Here is an 8,468-nt window from a genome sequence, read left to right on the forward strand (position 1 = left end):
TATTGCAACAACAATAACCCCTTCTAAAAATCAATAATAAAACAGTAACAACTTCTACAGCATAATACACCACTTACTATAATTGATATTCAGCACTATAGTGTATGGTTTGGGATTCACCTGCTCGCAGCACACCTGATCCAATTGGTTGTTAGGTATTTGGAAGATCGTTGCTGAAGATCTGAAGAATTGTAAGATTTTTTGAAGAATTTCTGGAAATACGCGAAAGACTAAGTTTTTGGAGGATTGTTGGGGATAGGTGAAGGATTGTCTGATTTTTGAAGGATTGTTGGGGATTTGTAAGATTTCTTGAGGGATGTTGGGGAGAAGTGAAGTACTGGTAGACTTTTGGAGAATTTTTGGAGATAGATGATGGGCTGTTAGATTTTGGAGGAATTTTGGGAAATAGGTGAAAGCTTTCTGATTTATGACGATAGGAGGAAGATGTTAGATATTTGGTGGATTTGGGGAGATAGCTGCATTATTTCTCGATATTTGGATCATTGTTGGGGATAGGTAAAGGATTGTCTGATTTTTGGAGGATTGCTGGATAAGTGTGGGGTTGTTAGATCTTTGGAGCGCTGTTTGGTGAAGGTGAAGGTTTGTTACATTTTTTAATGGATTGTGGGGGATAGGTGAATAATTGTTAGATATTTAAATGAATGTTTTGGTTGGTTGAAGGAACGTTAGGAACTGGGATAGGTGATGGATTGTTAGATTTTTGGTGTATTTTTGGAGTAGGAGAAGGTTTGTTAGGTCCTTGGATGACTGTTTGGTGAAAGTGAATGTTCATTTTTGGAGGATTTTTGGATATAGGTGCATGACTTTGATTTTAGTAGCATTGTTGGGTATAGGTGAAGGATTGTCAGGTTTTGTGAGGACGTTTGAGGATAGGTGAAGGATTGTCAGGTTTTGTGAGGACGTTTGAGGATAGGTGAAGGATTTTGAGGTTTTGTGAGGACATTTGAGGATAGGTGAAGGATTTTGAGGTTTTGTGAGGACGTTTGAGGATAGGTGAAGGATTGTCAGGTTTTGTCAGGACGTTTGAGGATAGGTGAAGGATTTTGAGGTTTTTGGAGGATGAAGATATATTAACACAAATGTTTTTTCTTTTCTTCTACTGTGCTTTTGTTGTTTGAGGAGTATTAGAACATTGAGAAAACAAATAAATATCACATTCAGGTGCCTGTGTGTATGTGTGTTTACTCCATGTTTGACAAAATTCGTTGCAAACTGCTATGCCTGCATCATTTGTTTTAAATACAATTCAAACAAATTATTTTATGGTTTCTATTTGAAAACATTACTGTGGTTAAAGAATAACCTGAAATGTAAAATTAAACCATGGTCTTCTGTAGCTATACAGAAAACCTATTTTCATGAATAGTATATAATGGAAGTAAAACTAAATAGTTCAAGCAATAAAATGTACAACGCTATACTACTTTGGATGTTTAAGATTCTAGACAAATAATGGAATCACTTAGTGTGATTCTTTCAATACTAGCGTTTTCTTAAGATTTGGGTTAAATTAATCTCGTCAGAAAAGGGGTCTGCTTTACTTGATTTGGTTTTTGAAAGGGTCGGTGACTCTGGATGAGAATCGAACCCGGGTCGTGGTGGGAAAAAATCTTTACCTCAGAAAATCCCTCCAAAAGAGTCAACAGAGATCCCAAGAACTAATCTAACTGTAAAACTGATGAGTAGTCAGTTCAAAAAAGCAAGTAATCAGAAAAGACATCTAAAGATGCCGAAAATAACAAAATTAAAAAAGGGGAAAATAATACTAATAACAAGTGTGATTTTTTTTTATTCTAGCATTTCATGACCTAGTGAGATCAACTAAATTAAAACAAATGATTTGATTTGATTTCTATTTGCAACAAATGTGATACTGTGGAGTTATTTGGGTTGATTTTGCACTTTGGAAGGATATTTGGGCAGAGATAATGAAAAGAATTACATTTTGTTTAAGATTTGGTCTCAATACACCATTTCAATAAAAGTTAGTTTACAACTATAAACTTATTTTTGTATTTTATTATATTACTATAAGTCTGGCTATTCATGTCCTGTCAATAAATGGTAGGTAATTAATTTCCAGAGCTTATTTGGAGTCACTCTTCCTATGACTTGTATCTCAAATTCCTTTTTATTGACAATTTAGTGCACTATGTAAAGTCTAGATAAATTGAAGTCATTTATGGCATGCTTTAGCTATTACTTGATACTCGATTCAAGTTTTGAAAGGGTCGGTGACCCTGGACAGGAATTGAACCTAGATCATGGTGGTGATGACCTAAGAACTTAACCACATGAACAGATGAATACAAAGTCCAAAAAAAGCAAGTGATCAGGCAAAATTCACAGAAGATCCAAGATCACATAATAACAAAAAAAAAAAAAAAAAAAGATTTCAAAAGTCAAAAAGACAGGTAGCAAAAGATAAAGCGCTTAGAAACTAAAGGCAAAGGCAGTGGTTAGTTACTCACATGATGGACAAGAGGACTGAGCAATGAATAAAGAAAAGGGAGGGTATAAATATGAGGGACAGGTGAAAACAATAGCAAAGGTCAACAAAGGCAAGTCAGAAGAAAAAAAAAACACAAAGGCAGAATGTCTCCATCATGTGTCCAAAATCTATATTGTCCAAAATCCTAACTGACTGTTCATGCAATTGACTCTCACCCTAGGGCTGTAGGAAGTCTGCTAGACAGGGCTTTTTACCCAACATCAGTGGCTATGTTGACCTGTAGCTTAATATTCCATTAATAATCCAACTAATAGCTCAATCAGAATAGAAAATGTCCATGTGGACACCTCAGTTGGAAAAGAGTAAACCAACTGAGGCCAGTGAAAGTTCCATCCAATTCAATAAGGTGGGTTAATGTCCTTTTAATAAGCCATTAAATTAAAAGAATAGGAGCCATGTAAACATTTCCGTGTTGACTTTTATTATCAGAATCTGTGTGTAAATTCTGGATCAACGGGTGATAGGCTGGGCATTGAACTAACATTTGGAGGCAGATGAAGGGTGTGAATTGACCTAAAGTTCAGTATTTAATAGTCACTAAACACAGACTATAGGCTGTGGACCTGGGCGATTGGGGTGGCATGCACAAATCCACAACATAGTAGAGGGATGAGTATGTCCTGGGCTGGGACCTAACACCTTTCTTCAGGTCCATAGTCCTCCCAGTCAATCAGATACTGCAGCTTCATCATGAATCAAGTATCTCCTTTACGGTGTATGCTAGTTGTCCTTCAATGTTCATGGGTGCGGGGGTGGGGGCGCAGGGTTGGAGGGCTGAATGCCTTCTCTGAGTGGACCTGGTCTGACTGGTTTGAGGCGGGAGATGTGAAAGGAGGGGGCTAGGCGACTGTGCCATGATAACTCGATCTTGTAGATGTAGGACCTTGATGGGCCGATGTACTGGTGGGACAACTTACTGCTTGCCTGTGTGACTCTTAGGTCCCTGGTGGCTGTCTGTCCACAAACCACTGATTTGTTTGGGCTGTGCACTCTAACTGTTGGTGGGCTTGAACCCACACATGCTCACTCCGCTGTGACCAGCTGTCCACAGCAGTTGAGTCGAAGGGTTTGGTGTTCCATGGGAACAAAGGCGGCTGGTAGCCCAGGACACATTGGAAGGGTGTGAGGTTGGTAGTGGAGTGCTTTAGGCTGTCAACGTCCCAAGTGAGTGTTCCTACAAAAAGTGATTCAGACAGGATTCATTCTTCTGTAGTTTCAGGAGGGGGCACTGGATACATGTGGGAGAGGGAGTCAGCTTTGCTGTTCTTTGATCCAGTGAGGTAGGAGAGAGTGAAATCAAACCTGGCATAGAACAAGGCCCAATGTCTCTGTCAGGAATTCAGTCTTTTTGCCAATTTGATTTACTCCAATGATTTTGTGGTCAGTGTAAATTTTGAACAGGTCGAGACCCCCCTCCAACCAATGATGCCCTTCTCTGAGGCTGAGTTTCACCACAAGAAGCTCCCACTTGCCAATGTCATAGTTCCTCTTGGCAGGGGACAACTTCTTGGAAAAGGAGGCCCACTCTGGTCCTATGATGTAGCCTAGGAAGGCCACCTTGTGCACATGAAATTGACAATTTTCCCCCTTTACATAGAGCTGGTGTTTGAATAACTGCGACAGGACCTTCTTGACATGCTGGATGTGGGTGGTTGCATCAGGCAAGTAGATTAGAATATTGTCAATATAGGCAATTACATACTTTCCCAACATTTGCCACAGCACATCGTTGATGAGGCACTGAAACACTACTGATGCAAAAGATAGCCCATATGGTATGATGCAGTACTCAAAGTGACCAGAGGTGGTGCTTCCACTCATCTCTGTCCGGGATGTGTACAAGATTATAGGCACTTTGCAGATCGAGTTTAGTGAGTATTTTTGCCTCACGAAGCTGTTCTAGGGTTGCTGGGACCAGAGGAAGGGGATACCAATATTTAACAGTCACTTGGTTCAATCCACGATAGTCAATGCATGGTCTTAGCTTCTCCACAAACAAGAATCTGACAGAAGCTGGTGATGTAGAAGGGTGGATTTACCCCTTTTTCATGGCTTTCCCTATGTATTCTTCCATAGCACAGTTGTAGGGGAAAAGAGGAGAAAGGCCACTGGCCTCGGCTTTGCTAAATTGAATTCCTGGTATTCATGCGGGGTGATCACTTGGTCTGTGGTTTCAGAGCTTTTGCAAGACAATGTACAGACCAGCACATGATTACAGGTTCCTTCCAAGAGATACTTTCCTCAATAAATAAATGACCAAGTATAATATTTTGCCTCATTTGTTTAATTGGGTTCTCTTTGTCTACTTTTAGGACCTGTGTGGAAATCTAATGATGTTTTAGGTCATGTTTATGCAGATATATAGAAAATTCTAAAGGCTTCACAAACTTTCAAGCACCACTGTACTTCTACTAGAGCCACAGGCATATAGAAGTAAGCTTTCTGAGTATGCAATAACACTCGCTGTCCTTTCAGTTACAGTCCTCTCCAAAAGTATTGGAACAGCAAGGCGGATTCTACTATTTCGCTATACATTGAAGACATTTGGCTTTGCGATCTGAATATGATATGACAGATCAGAATTTCAGCTCTTATTTCCTCATGTTTACATCTAGATGTGTTAAACAACTTGAAGAACATGTCACCTTTTGTGGCAGACCACCCAATTCTAGGCAAAAAATTAATGGAACAGACAGCCTTAACCTAAATTAATATAAATAACACTTAATATTTGGTAACATAACCCTTGGTTGCAATAACTGCATCAAGCTGGTGATCTACTGACAGCAACAAACTACTGCATATTTCTTTTGTGTTGCTTTTCCAGGCTTGTATTGCAGCTTCTTTCAGTTGTTCCAATACTTCTGGAGGGGACTGTATAATCATACTGCACCCTCAACCTAAAATCTTTGGTGTGAGTTTAGATGAATGGCTCAACATATCCTGTGACATCACATCAACGACCTTCTTCTTCTTCATATTCTGGCTAATTTATTGTACAGACTTCAGTCATTTCAAGACTCGACCACTGCAACTCTCTTCTCACTGGTCTCTATTCACATGCTTTGTTCACAACCCCTGAAGTTATCTCATATAATCCCTGTACTGAGAAAGTGAGGTGGCTTCAAGTGCTTCCAGCAGGAGTCAGCTGTCTTTGCATCCCAGCTGCATCACATTATTTACTCAGTTTCAGAGTAAAAGGTCTAAACATGCTCACGCCACAGGATCTGTAGTGTCCTGACTCCTCAGAGGTGGAAGGAGTGTTCCACTCCTGGCCAGAGTCATGATGGATGCAGAGCCTATCCTGAGCATGAGCTGGGACTACACCTAGGATGTCCACGGTAGGACACCATGCACACACATTCACACATTCATTCACACCTGGGGCAATTTTGCTTAGCCAATCCATAACCAGCATGTTCTTGGAGGTAGGAGGAAACAGAAGAACCTGGAGGAGAACATGCAAAACCCAAATGCTGCATGCATTTTATTGCTATATCTTCAACTCTTTGCACACTTTGTAAGGTTCTGGATTCGCTACATAGCTGAACGTCAAATGTAATGGCACTGTAAGCAGGATTTATTTCGTCAGGATAGTTTGAAAGGAATAAGTGCATATATTTGAATATAAGTGGACTAAAGGAAGTAATCATAGCTACAGCTAAGCACTCTGAAGGATCCTATCTCCAGTGTAGTGGAGCATAACTCAACAACATTGCCCGTGTATCTGTATATGTAACTGATTAACTGTATTAATCAGTCATCTCTTTGTAGTCTATTTATTAAACCAAACATAATTTGTAGGTATCTTGTTTAATTGTTAATCCAATTAGAAACAGCTGAAACCTTGCCATCGAACTGAAACGACCCAACACCACGTAGCCTCGTTCAGCACGGGGAATAAAAGAATGCCCGTAGTGCTTTAATCTAAATAAAATATTTATTTAGTGCTGTTCATGGGAACAAGCTCAGCGAGTGCAAATGGGATTTATTGGTGGAAGATTGTTAAAGGGCGTCTCGGAAAGAATTGAACAATTTAACACACTCCCATGTACACACAAAGGAAGGGACAGTGGGGGCTGGTGGTGATGTCAGCTGAGAGGGATAAAATCCAATATCTTTTAATAGGTCAACAATGAAACTCATGGTTAAGCAATGGTTTATATCACAAGGTTTGTGCTTGTAATGCACTGCTGGGTTCATGTCGTGTTTCCTCTGAATATCAAACACGGTAAACAGGAAAGTTGTAACGCTTTAGTTCAAGCGATAAAAACATTAGACGGTTCTATCATCTGTCCTTTTGTGTAATTTGTACTTTGACGGAACGACATGTGCTTAATGCAATTACTTTTAGCTTAAACCCACGACTGAGATCGAGGTTTTCAGGTTTCAGATAAGTAATGAAAGTTAGCTTTACATTCATTAAAACATGACGTTAACGTAATTATACTTAAGTTCGAAACCTCAAGGGTTCAAGCAGCACTGTCCCATGTCCCTCTGAGAGGACTGTGAGAAACACAGTGAAGTATTTGTTCTGTTCCGTATCAGCTACACATTCAGTACAAGAAAAGACCGTGGATTGACACGTGGTAAATATTTTATTACATTAATGTTTCATTATTATTATGACTCGGTGTTGTCCAGTTGCTGCTTAGTCAGTAATAGTTGATGAATTTTGATGAATTGAGCTCTGACAGTAGTTCAGCTGCAAATCACATGTTTATATTAATGTGTTCGTTCTAATACATGATCGTTTCTATAGTAACGGCTTGTTCACGCGGAATGTGATACTTGTCGATATATGCTGAAGTTAAGGTTAAGGTTAAAGGTTTTGCTCAAGAATCCAGCAGTGGTGGTGCTGGGATTTAAACTCATGACCGTCTGAGTTAGCGGTTTAGAGTCCTAACCACTGAGCTACCATCACCCTCGAAACTACCTTGTTTGCAACTAACGAAAAATGGGTAACAAGTAATCATCAAGTATTATAGTAAAATAATAAAGTAATAATTGACAGATTTCTGTGGTATAAGAGAAATAAAACACTTTGGCCATTATTAAAATACTTCAATGTTGTGTTTTATTCCTTCTTTTTCTGTTGTGTCACTTGTGTACCGTTTACAAAGATGTTACTAGTCTGATAGTTAGACTTAGATTTGCTGTCAACAATACTACTACTACTACTACTACTAATAATAATAATAATGATAATAATAATGTCTATAGCTGATTTGGATTTTACGCTATGGATTGTTGATATATAAAGGATCAGACACATGGTGATGAAAGTGAAAAGCAATGCAAAAATTAGTACCTTTCCAAAGTCAGTGTTTAATTCTTTAAAAAAATAATAAATCGGGTCGCTTAGTGGTTAGCACGCTTGTGTCATACTTCCAGGTTTCAGGGTTAAATTCCTGCTACAGCCCTGCTTCTGGAGCTCACATGCTCACCCTGTGCTTCCGGGTTTCCCTCCAGGCACCGCAGCTTCCACCCCCAGTCCAAAGACATGCACTGTAGACTGATTAGTGTAGTGTATGAACGTGTGCATGATTGTGGCCTGCAATGAGTTAGCACCCCATCCAGGGTGTCCCCTGCCCTGTGCCCTAGCCCCCCGGGATATACCCCCAGGCTCCCGACAATAAGCAATGTGTGTACAATAAGCAGTACAGAAAATACATGGATGTTTTCCTTGTACTTATTCAATATAATTAAACACTGTATACATTTGCATCAGTTTGTTTTATCTAATGTGAGTCAGTGTTTACAAATATGTTTTTGCTTAAGCCAGTAGCTTCATTTTGTATTAAATATATCATTATGGTAGAACGCAATGTACGCATCTACAGTATATAAATGTAACATAGTCAGTAATAATAGTACAGCTTAAAATAGCTTAAAAACAATATAAAATTTTAGTTGTTTTACATTTACATGCATG

The sequence above is a fragment of the Ictalurus punctatus genome, chromosome 9 (assembly GCF_001660625.3).
Source record: "Ictalurus punctatus breed USDA103 chromosome 9, Coco_2.0, whole genome shotgun sequence".
Taxonomy (NCBI): Eukaryota; Metazoa; Chordata; class Actinopteri; order Siluriformes; family Ictaluridae; genus Ictalurus; species Ictalurus punctatus.